General features: G+C 43.2%; 1 protein-coding gene across 4 annotated transcripts in view; it reads right to left on the bottom strand.

The window, feature by feature from the left end:
• The window catches only part of LOC121536274 (vang-like protein 1), a 44,440-nt gene extending 32,550 nt beyond the window's left edge, over positions 1-11,890 (bottom strand). For 2 of the 4 annotated variants that reach the window (XM_041843540.2, XM_041843542.2), the window contains exons 1-2: positions 11,767-11,890; positions 9,560-9,590 (exon numbers count right to left, since the gene is read on the bottom strand). The gene's annotated coding sequence lies outside the window, so the exon portion shown is untranslated. The remainder of the gene's footprint in view (positions 1-9,559; positions 9,591-11,766) is intronic. The other 2 variants (XM_041843539.2, XM_041843541.2) reach the window with 1 other exon arrangement.
• Between the last annotated feature and the right edge of the window lie 749 nt (positions 11,891-12,639).

Raw genomic sequence — 12,639 nt, 5'->3', positions numbered from 1 at the left:
TTAATTATAATCTACATAATAATTTAAAATGTCCTGTTGCTGCAGGATTATTTTCCTGCTGTAGCAAACTCGTTCAAATTAAGATCCTACATCAGTGTACAGTGCATGAGAACATGATTGCGTGCAGATGGGCTGTGTACAGGTGCAGTGATCGGTAAGCTGCTCTGACAACTGATGCTTAAAGTTAGTGAGGGATATAAGTGCCTCCAGCTTCAGAGAGTTTTGCAGTTCGTTCCAGTCATTGGCAGCAGAGAACTGGAAGGAATGGCGGCCAAAGGAGGTGTTGGCTTTGGGGATGACCAGTGAGATATACCTGCTGGAACGCATACTACGGGTGGGTGTTGCTATGGTGACCAATGATCTAAGATAAGGCAGGGATTTGCCTAGAAGTGATTTATAGATGGCCTGGAGCCAGTGGGTTTGGCGACGAATATGTAGTGAGGGCCAGCCAACGAGAGCGTACAGGTCACAATGGTGCGTAGTATATGGGGCTTTGGTGACAAAACGGATGGCACTGTGATAGACTACATCCAATTTGCTGAGTAGAGAGAGGCTATTTTGTAAATGACATCGCCGAAGTCAAGGCTCGGTAGGATAGTCAGTTTTACGAGGGCATGTTTGGCAGCATGAGTGAAGGAGGCTTTGTTGCGAAATAGGAAGCCGATTCTAGATTTAACTTTGGATTGGAGATGCTTAATGTGAGTCTGGAAGGAGAGTTTACGGTCTAACCAGACACCTAGGTATGTGTTGAGTGTGAGTCACTGAGCATGTCTTGCTACTTCTTCTCACCCCCCAAAACTGGAGGCAGCCAGCCAGCCACATACTGTAACCCTCCAACCCCCTTCCCCCAGCTCTGGTGTGATCCATGCTCCAGACAGGGGTCATTATGCCTCGGTCAGACCGACAGCGTCATTGCGGTTTGGTACACCAGAAGTACATTCATTTCCAATGGAACGCTGAGTTTGCCGTGCAGCATTGCGTTGCAGAGGCAGTTGCAGTGCATTCTGTGTGGTGCATACGTTGGATTGTACAGTCGTGGTCAAATGTTCTGAGAATGACACAAATACTAATTTTCACAAAGTCTGCTGCCTCAGTTTTGATGATGGCAATTTGCATATACTCCAGAATGTCATGAAGAGTGATCAGATGAATTGCAATTAATCGCAAAGTCCCTCTTTGCCATGAAAATGAACTTAATCCCAAAAAAACATTTCCACTGCATTTCAGCCCTGCCACAAAAGGACCAGCTGCTATCATGTCAGTGATTCTCTCGTTAACACAGGTGAGAGTGTTGACGAGGACAAGGCTGGAGATCACTCTGTCATGCTGATTGAGTTAGAATAACAGACTGGAAGCTTTAAAAGGAGGGTGGTGCTTGAAATCATTGTTCTTCTTCTGTTAACCATGGTTACCTGCAAGGAAACACGTGCCATCATCATTGCTTTGCACAAAAAGGGCTTCACAGGCAAGGATATTGCTGCTAGTAAGATTGCACCTAAATCAACAATTTTTCGGATCTTCAAGGAGAGAGGTTCAATTGTTGTGAAGAAGGCGTCAGGGTGCCCAAGAAAGTCCAGCAAGGAGAAGACAAGGTGAGCGCTACCATCAGTCCTGTGTCATGCCAACAGTAAAGCCTCCTGAGACCATTCATATGTGGGGTTGCTTCTCAGCCAAGGGAGTGGGTTCACTCACAATTTTGCCTAAGAACACAGCCATGAATAAAGAATGGTACCAACACATCCTCCGAGAGCAACTTCTCCCAACCATCCAAGAACAGTTTGGTGACGAACAATGTATTTTCCAGCATGATGGAGCACCTTGCCATAAGGCAAAAGTGATAACTAAGTGGCTCGGGGAACAAAACATCGACATTTTGGGTCCATGGCCAGGAAACTCCCCAGACCTTAATCCCATTGAGTACTTGTGGTCGATCCTCAAGAGGCGGGTGGACAAACAAAAACCCACAAATTCTGACAAACTCCAAGCATTGATTATGCAAGAATGGGCTGCCATCAGTCAGGATGTGGCCCAGAAGTTAATTGACAGCATGCCAGGGCAGACTGCAGAGGTCTTGAAAAAGAAGGGTCAACACTGCAAATATTGACTCTTTGCATAAACGTAATGTAATTGTCAATAAAAGCCTTTGACACTTATGGAATGCTTGTAATTATACTTCAGTATACCATAGTAACATCTGACAAAAATATCTCATAACACTGAAGCAGCGAACTTTGTGAAGACCAATACTTGTCATTCTCAAAACTTTTGACCACGACTGTATGCGTAGACTTGATAGAAATCGTAAGCAAAAGGTGAATGTTGCACTTTTGTTGCACACATATCCACTAAAATGTTGGATTACATAATGAAAAAAGTTTCAATTCAGAATTGATTACGCAGTATTGATGCAATGACACCTTCGTCTGATCGAGGCGTTACACCCAGTCATGCCTGACTCTGGTGTGATTGGTGCTCCAGACAGGAGTCTTTACACCCCGTCATGCCTGACTTTTCATTTAGCTACTGGATCCATTTGTCCCCATGCAGTTGCCCCGACAACCCCCTGCCAATCACCACTCCCTCATCTCAGGATTATGCAAATATCACTTATAAATTATCTCCCTGACCCATGGGACACAAACACCCAAATAGCACACTAAGCAAATGTGCATGCAAATCTACAGTGTTTATGGTGATTCCTCTGTGTGTGAATATCTGGTCTTGGTTCTTTGAGTATAACAGTGATCATGATATTATATCATGACTACTGTATGGGTTGCAATGCCAAGCACACTGCCCAGCTCAATAAATCATTTTGAAGCATATAGTGTTACCTGTATGTTTTTAGCATGTGGCTAGCTGAGGAATGTAAGGACTCCAGATATATGATACAACGACTGCAGCTGAAAGCATCTGCAGTATCTGTCTGTAACCCAAGAACCGTGAGGGTTTCTAAATAAAAACACAAGCATACCAGGAATTCTTTGAAAAATACATGAACGTGTCAAAAAGGGGAGGAACGACACATACACCTTCTAGGGCTAACATTACTCCAGTATCACATTCTAACCCTGGTGAGAAGGAGAAAGAGCAAGCAGAATTAAAGCGTCTACTGTTGCCTTGGTAACAACAGTCCTTGTGTGTGTGAGTGAGAGAGAGGAAGGCACATTGGCACTGTGAGTGAAGTGAATCATAGGCTTAAGAGTACCTGTGCACTCCCTTCTCATATTCATCACTCTCACATAGTCCCCTTTCTCTCTCTCACACACACACACACACACACACACCAAATGCAAGGCTTTAACCCCTGGAGTGCTGATGTCTCCACATGTGTTTGCAGTGGTATGTGGGGCAGCCATCTCCCTTAGAGAAGTCAGCCAGTCATCCGAGAGTCAACATAAAGAGGTATAGCCAACCGGGTCATGTGGAAAATCATAACCTATAGGCAAGACAAACTATCAGTTACAAACCAACACATTAAACACTAAACATGAATACAGCCTACTGAAATAACAATGAGTGTGACAGCTGTCTGTCTTTATATGCATCCCTAGCTTCAGTAACGCGTCTTGAAATGTATGTAGGGTATGTACTGTAAGTACTTATAGTGGGGAGAACAAGTATTTGATACACTGCCAATTTTGCAGGTTTTCCTACTTACAAAGCATGTAGAGGTCTTTAATTTTTATCATAGCTACACTTCAACTGTGAGAGACGGAATCTAAAACAAAAATCCAGAAAATCACATTGTAGGATTTTTAAGTAATTAATTTGCATTTTATTGCATGACATAAGTATTTGATACATCAGAAAAGCAGAACTTAATATTTGGTACATAAACCTTTGTTTGCAATTACAGAGATCATACGTTTCCTGTAGGTCTTGACCAGGTTTGCACACACTGCAGCAGGGATTTTGGCCCACCCATACAGACCTTCTCCAGATCCTTCAGGTTTCGGGGCTGTCGCTGGGCAATACGGACTTTCAGCTCCCTCCAAAGATTTTCTATTGGGTTCAGGTCTGGAGACTGGCTAGGCCACTCCAGGACCTTGAGATGCTTCTTACGGAGCCACTCCTTAGTTTCCCTGGCTGTGTGTTTCGGGTCGTTGTCATGCTGGAAGACCCAGCCACGACCCATCTTCAATGCTCTTACTGAGGGAAGGAGGTTGTTGGCCAAGATACATGGCCCCATCCATCCTCCCCTCAATACGGTGCAGTCGTCCTGTCCCCTTTGCAGAAAAGCATCCCCAAAGAATGATGTTTTCACCTCCATGCTTCACGTTTGGGATGGTGTTCTTGGGGTTGTACTCATCCTTCTTCTTCCTCCAAATACGGCGAGTGGAGTTTAGACCAAAAAGCTCTATTTTTGTCTCATCAGACCACATGACCTTCTCCCATTCCTCCTCTGGATCATCCAGATGGTCATTGGCAAACTTCAGACGGGCCTGGACATGCGCTGGCTTGAGCAGGGGGACCTTGCGTGCGCTGCAGGATTTTAATCCATGACGGCGTAGTGTGTTACTAATGGTTTTCTTTGAGACTGTGGTCCCAGCTCTCTTCAGGTCATTGACCAGGTCCTGCCGTGTAGTTCAGGGCTGATCCCTCACCTTCCTCATGATCATTGATGCCCCACGAGGTGAGATCTTGCATGGAGCCCCAGACTGAGGGTGATTGACCGTCATCTTGAACTTCTTCCATTTTCTAACAATTGCGCCAACAGTTGTTGCCTTCTCACCAAGCTGCTTGCCTATTGTCCGGTAGCCCATCCCAGCCTTGTGCAGGTCTACAATTTGATCCCTAATGTCCTTACACAGCTCTCTGGTCTTGGCCATTGTGGAGAGGTTGGAGTCTGTTTGATTGAGTGTGTGGACAGGTGTCTTTTATACAGATAACGAGTTCAAACAGGTGCAGTTAATACAGGTCATGAGTGGAGAACAGGAGGACTTCTTAAAGAAAACTAGCAGGTCTGTGAGAGCCGGAATTCTTACTGGTTGGTAGGTGATCAAATACTTATGTCATGTAATAAAATGCAAATTAATTACTTAAAAATCATACAATGTGATTTTCTTGATTTTTGTTTTAGATTCCGTCTCTCACAGTTGAAGTGTAGCTATGATAAAAATTACAGACCTCTACATGCTTTGTAAGTAGGAAAACCTGCAAAATTGTCAGTGTATCAAATACTTGTTCTCCCCACTGTATGTGTGAAATACACCATATATGCATAAATATATTTTCTATAATGACATTTCTGTATGCCATTGTGGTTCAGTGGAATGGGGAGATCAGAAAGTGAAACTAATGTAACATAAACACTCATTAGGCTGTTTATCTAGGATGTGAACAGAGACTCAGGTCAGGGAGCCAGTCAAGCCAAGAGTATAGGCATGCTTATTATAGCATCCTCAGAGATGCATACTTCCATACTAATAACATTAAAAGCATTACTGTGTCTTAAAGAGAAGTCTATGGAAGAATTACAGTCATGAGAGAGACAGACAGTATGAAAGGTCAGTTAGGCATAAAATTTTCCCTACAGATCACTCTCGTCTCATGCCATCAGCTACACAGCCAAAGAATGATGTGCTATGTGTGTGTGCCTGCGTGGACTTAGAAATGTGTGTGTGTGTGTGCATACTGCACTCTCTCTCTCTCTCTCTTTGTACTCATTTGCCCCAGCTGTAGTCATTTGGCCCATAGACAGGGCAGAGGGGAAGGGCGTTGTGTGATCAGCGATGCCAACACATTCAGTTGTATGCAGCCTGCCAGCATCCTGTGTGGCACAGATTAACCTAGCCTGCAGGGATCCCTGGTTACCATGGCGTTCCACATTGTGCCCTCCCTTCCCTATTAGCCCCCCCCCCCCCCTCTCTCTCTCTGAATGCCCTGCCCTGATGGTGGCAAAATGCCACGCTATGCCAGGGATTTAGCATGTGTTATGGTATTTTTGTTTGTTTATTTAGCAGTTTAACACATATGCCTACCCACCACCCCAAACAAAGATATGTACTATATTCACATGGGCGACAAACAAGGTAAATGATGAAAGACGACGGAAACACAAAGCCACAGTTATAAACAACAAATAACAGACAGACACAAAGGCAGAGATGAGCCAGATACAGGAACACACAGATCCTGTAGATAGAATGTGTCAAGTAAGCTGAGGTTTAAGTCTGTTGGAAATTAAATAAAATGGTGACAGAGAACCTCAGCAGTGCTATTTATAAAGAGAGCAAACTGCGCATTGACTAGAGATAACCCTAGAACAGCTGTTGATTAACACAATACTGCAACACACCCACACTACACACACATAGCACGCACGCATGTAGGCACACACAGAGGGGCCTTTGGGCGGTATGGGGACCCAGTAAAAGTTCACATTATTTATGAGGTGACCCTGCAGCTTGTGTTGTGAACTCTGCCTGGTAAAGCCAGACATGTCTGACAGTGTGGGTTAATTAACAGTGAGAGTCAAATGATGCCACTCAGGGCAGAACGTAAGCTTTACACAAATACAGCTTAGATAGAGGTTGTACAGCTGAGACTCTAAATGGTAACATGTGACATATGCATATGGTATGTGTGTGTTCCTCCAATAATTATTGAGCCATTCATTGATCTGGTTAAGATACCATAATGCATGATGACTCATAAATCATTACATTTTAGTCATCTTATCCAGAGTGACTTACAGTTATTGCATTCATCTTAAAGGGATAATCCAGCCCCAGAAATACAAATCATGAAACTCCTGTCAATTTGGTGAAAGCCTATGCTCTGTCAGTGGGTAAAATAAAAAAATGACCCATGATTTAACTTCTGTGGTCTGTCTGTGAAATTCAGGAAATCGTGTAGGAACGCGTCATAGCTACATAATTCTCCTCACTGGAGAAAGAGATAGCACACCATCACATTTCATAACGCTTTTAAAACAATTACCTGCACTCCAGATCAGCCAATAGATGGAATGGGCATACTTGTCTAGAACACGTCCATCCGCTTATATCGTCATGACAAAGTATATATTTTGCTTAGATGTGCTCAATCTGAACAGTGTACCAAATTATTCAAGTACCATGTCGAAATGTGCCCTGTGTCTGTGGGAAACAGAAAGGAGGAAATATGAATCTCATTGGGCAATGAATGGAGAAACACTGGACCCAACTGACTGTCGAACCATCGCGTTCACGTTGTCATGCTGCGTCACGCGGATGCTAAGCTAATCGTCACACAATCCCTTCTCAAAGTCAGTGTTGAGAAGCCTGCCTATTTTCCTTAAACGTACGCAATGTCACGATTCCAAAGCTATACGATATTACAGAGAACAAGTTAATTATCTCACATCTTGGAAAATATTTGCAACTTTGTACTTCTTGTTCAAACGTCATGCTAATGTTTGGTTTTTTGACTCCCATTCAAATCAAATCAAATGTTATTGGTCACATGCGCCGAATACAACAGGTGCAGACATTACAGTGAAATGCTTACTTACAGCCCTTAACCAACAGTGCATTTATTTTAAACAAAAAAAGTAAAAATAAAACAACAACAAAAAAAGTGTTGAGAAAAAAAGAGCAGAAGTAAAATAAAGTGACAGTAGGGAGGCTATATATACAGGGGGGTACCGTTGCAGAGTCAATGTGCGGGGGCACCGGCTAGTTGAGGTAGTTGAGGTAATGTACATGTGGGTAGAGTTAAAGTGACTATGCATAAATACTTAACAGAGTAGCAGCAGCGTAAAAAGGATGGGGTGGGGGGGCAGTGCAAATAGTCCGGGTAGCCATGATTAGCTGTTCAGGAGTCTTATGGCTTGGGGGTAGAAGCTGTTGAGAAGTCTTTTGGACCTAGACTTGGCATTCCGGTACTGCTTGCCGTGCGGTAGCAGAGAGAACAGTCTATGACTAGGGTGGCTGGAGTCTTTGACAATTTTGAGGGCCTTCCTCTGACACCGCCTGGTATAGAGGTCCTGGATGGCAGGAAGCTTTGCCCCAGTGATGTACTGGGCCGTACGCACTACCCTCTGTAGTGCCTTGCGGTCGGAGGCCAAGCAGTTGCCATACCAGGCGGTGATGCAACCAGTCAGGATGCTCTCGATGGTGCAGCTGTAGAATTTTTTGAGGATCTGAGGACCCATGCCAAATCTTTTTAGTCTCCTGAGGGGGAATAGGCTTTGTCGTGCCCTCTTCACGACTGTCTTGGTGTGTTTGGACCATGATAGTTCGTTGGTGATGTGGACACCAAAGAACTTGAAGCTCTCAACCTGTTCCACTACAGCCCCGTCGATGAGAATGGGGGCGTGCTCAGTCCTCCTTTTTTTCCTGTAGTCCACAATCATCTCCTTTGTCTTGGTCACGTTGAGGGAGAGGTTGTTGTCCTGGCACCTTCACTTCTTGAAGGAGAGCTCTCCTTGTCCCAGAATCACACAGAATGCACTGCGCGGCCCATTGACGACTTATGGGCAACGTACACAATGGGCGTTAATACGATTCTAATGGAGTTTCCCCATCTCCTCAAAAGTATCTCTGTGGGAAAGCAACATTACTCCGCACTCACTCTGGGCAGACACACTGTTAATAGCTCAGTGGCAGAGACGGACTACACGTTAAACTCTGTGAGTAAGACTCTTAAATTGATGCAGTTTGTTTAGGCAATTTTACAGCTAGCTAGCTAGCTACTTCACATGCTGATATTGACTTTGGTATTATTGTGTGTAGCTATGTTTTCTAGCAGGCTACCTAGCTAGCCAGTCAGCCCAGAGAGGGAGAGCATTGCATAGTGTTTTAATTTTTTTATTATTGGACTTGGGCTGCAACAGATTTCAAAAAAAATATTTTCACATGTTTCTAAATTTTTTATCTTCACATAATAGTGTTTTTTAACACTGTTAATCATAGGAATTAGTGGTTTGGCGTGGATTATCCCTTTAAGATAGCAGCGCCTTCAGAAAGTATTCATACCCCTTGACTTATTCCACATTTTGTTGTGTTACCGCCTGAATTCAAAACGGATTAAATAAATGTATTTTCTCACCAATCTACACACAATAATCAAAAAGTGAAAACATGTTTTTTGAATTTTTTTGCACATTTATTTAAAATGAAATACAGAAATAGCTCAATTACATACAGTACCAGTCTTGAAGGAGTTCCCACATATGATGTCTTCACTATTATTCTACAATGTAAAAAAAAATACAAATAAAGAAAAACCCTTCAATGAGTAGGTGTTCTAAAACTTTTGACTGGTAGTGTAAGTATTCACACCCCTTTGCTATGACACTCCAAATTGAGCTCAATTTAATCAATTTTTATTTCAGGCTGTAACAACAAAATGTGGAATAAGTCTAGGGGTATGAATACTTTCTGAAGGCACTGTAGGTGGGACAACCACATATCTCAGTCATAGTAAGTACATTTTTCCTTAATAAAGTAGCTTTCACCAAAGTCTGTGCTAGTAAGGGAGGAAAAAAGTGAAGTGCGAGTGTTAGTTCACAAAATGCTTATTTTTTAAGGGGGGGGGGGGTGTGTGTTCAAGTACAAACAAAAATACCTACATTCACATAAGATATTATCATCCAGGGTCAGCTAGTTGGAGAAAAAAAATACATTAAAACAAAGACAAACATACAGGGTTCTACTGCACACAACAGAAGAGCGTTAACATTGGTCAAACATTCACACTCAACAGTAAAAAAAGAGAAGCGAGCTGACACACTTCTCTGGTATGCAATCCAACCTCCCTGGTTCCAAACCCATTCATGTGGATGAAATAATAGCCCAAGTACAGTGATCATGATTCAAGATAGGCCGGCAGGAGAGAGGAAGGAAGGAGGAGGAGGAGGAGGACTTGAGCAATAACACTAACAGGGTAACAGACTTGGGATATGCCTACTATAATGGGTATTACTGTTGCACAGACATAGGACACCTGCCTCCCAAAACAGCACACAGGTGTAGTAAGCCAGTTATTCCAACCTTTTTTGGTTACTGTACCACCAAATGAATTTCGCTCTGCCCGGAGTACCCCTGAAATACCCCCTCATGTGCATTTTACCAGTAAGCCTATGGTCTCACGAGTGGATGGGCCAAGTACCCCCAGAGGTCCTACTACCCCTGGTTGGGAACCACTGTAGTAAACGACCTCATCCACTGATATACCCATATGAGAGTGCTTGGAAGCTGACAGGCACCTACAAACTCCATATCCTGCATTCAAATGCGCTATAGCAGGCTATTCCAGGTGTGCACTGAGGTGACCTACTAGAGTGGGGAGAACGGTGAACCTAGCCCAGTGAACATCGCATCCGATCGATCCATTTACGAGTTCAAAGAAAGGAGCCGACCTTTGAGATATAGTGACCCCGGTTAACAACCCACGAAAGCTATAAAACGAGCCAAATGGCTATTACACCGGGTAGCCATAGCCGTGGGAAGATGTTTGGGGTTTTCTTTTTGACTACACAGCTAAATCTCTTAAAATCTCATAAGAAATAGAGGTGGTGTTTTTGGTGTAACAGTAAAGTTATACTATTATATTTGGTTATGTTATGTAGAATACTAATTAATCATGATGTGATCTTCCAAGACATTGATTCAGCTTTGATCTAACTTTAGTAAACGAGCACCACTGTGAGAAGTGGCTGAGTGAAGCTCCGTGTGCTCCGGACCACTGCGGTCCGCTGTGCACCTACCCAACTCGTTTTGCCTCAGCTAAATTTGGTGATGCAGAAATGAGAGACCACATGTGGCCTTTTTATGAAAATCTGGGAATATTTGGCCAAGGAAACATTTCTGGTTGATCTCAGGGAATGTAAAACAGTTAGGAAGGGAAACTGTTAAAACGGGATTGAGTTAAATCGCAGCAAATATGTTGAATTAGCAACTAATAAGCATGGAGAGCCTCACAAGTTTGACGAAATTACCCAATATCTTTCAGTCTAATACTGCCATTCAATTACTTTTGTAGAGCTTCATCACAACACATTTCACTGCACCTATTTGGTGACAATAAAACATGTATATTTTTTAAACACGGTTTGTGTAAGTTGTTAGGCCTACGGTCCTCTTCAAGTTCAGCTGGAGCAAAGATTATGGATATACTGACAAGATACATGTCTCTCCGCCCTAACGATGTAGCCTGCTGCGCTTGCAGAGGGCTATATCTGTCTGCTAATACAGGGTTTCCAAAACTCGGTCTCCCCTCCCCTCCCCTCCCCAAAGCACTAAACAGCTGACTCAAATAATCAAAGCTTGATGATGAGTTGGTTATTTGAATCAGCGGGGGGCACCAGGACCGAGTTTGTGAAACACTGTGATAATACAGGACTAGTAAAGGCCCAGTGCACTACTTTTGTGAAGAAAAAACAACAACATTACAACATAAAATTATATTTGTATTATTGTTTTTTTTTATTCAGATTTTTCAGAGGACCCTCAGCACCCATACTATCACTGTAGCCTATCTAGTTTGTAGTGGATCATGAATGAGTTGCCAGCTGAGTAGGCTAATTTAAAACGTTATGCAGTTGTATTGCGACAAATATAATCAACATCAAAACATCATAGCAGTGAGAAATATCAACCAAGTCAATGTAATGCGACGCCGGCGAACCATCACTCGATTCGCGGCGGCACTGAACTTCACTCTGATCATGGTCTCGTGCTTCGAGCTCCCGTTGTTGAGCCACCGAATAGTGCTGAATTCCGATATGAATCACAAATGAATTGGATACAATATATTTACAATGCGCACACAACTCACCTTTTCACGGGGGCGGCATTCCTTCACCTGCGTTTGGGCGTGAAATACAGCCTGCTATACTTGCAGCATGGCACACCTAGGCTGTAAATTGAACTGATCCACAGGCGGTGTTGCTGCTTCTCCATGGGAGTAGTACAGTTGTGGACTGACAGTGAAGGGATTCTGGGCGATGAGAGGTGTACGCTAGGGGGCATCGCTGTGTAGGCAGTTATCAGCGTCTCCCAAATGTAGAATCTATTAATTTATTTATTAGCAATTCAATCAGTGAAATGTAGTCTTTCCTATGTATAATTATAAGTGCAGTACCATAGGAACACACACACACAGGGAATGGGTCAAAGGCAGTCAGCTGTGACAACCCTAATCCATGACACTGTAGCCTGGGCTATACTTTGCTGTACAATAGATTAGGAACCACGTAAACGTTGTTTAATTTCTGTCCTTAACCACTTCATCTAATTAGACCTTACGGTGTTAGCATATGTGAAGGACTGAATGAATTATATGATGACTCCACCACCCTCCTAACATCTGCCACAGCCTGCTTTTACCTGTACAATTCTCTCAGATCTGTCAATATTGAAGGGGTAGCTGTGGCTAGAGATTTGCATTGAGCATTTGCCAGACTCTCCTTAGTCAGTTTGTTTGTGTATGTTCCCATCTTTAAAAAATGCACTCACATTCGAAGAGCTGCTGATCATTGACATGCGGGTGCTGGCTGAACATGTAGTTTTATAAACCAACAGAGGGCAGCCTTGCACCACAAAACTCACCCATTTGCAACGATTCTCTCTCTCTCTCTCTCTCTCTCTCTCTCTCTCTCTCTCTCTCTCTCTCTCTCTCTCTCTCTCTGTGAGACAATTCCATTGTTAG

This window comes from Coregonus clupeaformis, chromosome 23 (genome assembly GCF_020615455.1).
Source record: "Coregonus clupeaformis isolate EN_2021a chromosome 23, ASM2061545v1, whole genome shotgun sequence".
In the NCBI taxonomy this organism is placed as follows: domain Eukaryota; kingdom Metazoa; phylum Chordata; class Actinopteri; order Salmoniformes; family Salmonidae; genus Coregonus; species Coregonus clupeaformis.
Note: the sequence above shows the minus strand (reverse complement) of the source record. Positions and strands in the feature narration are given on the sequence as shown.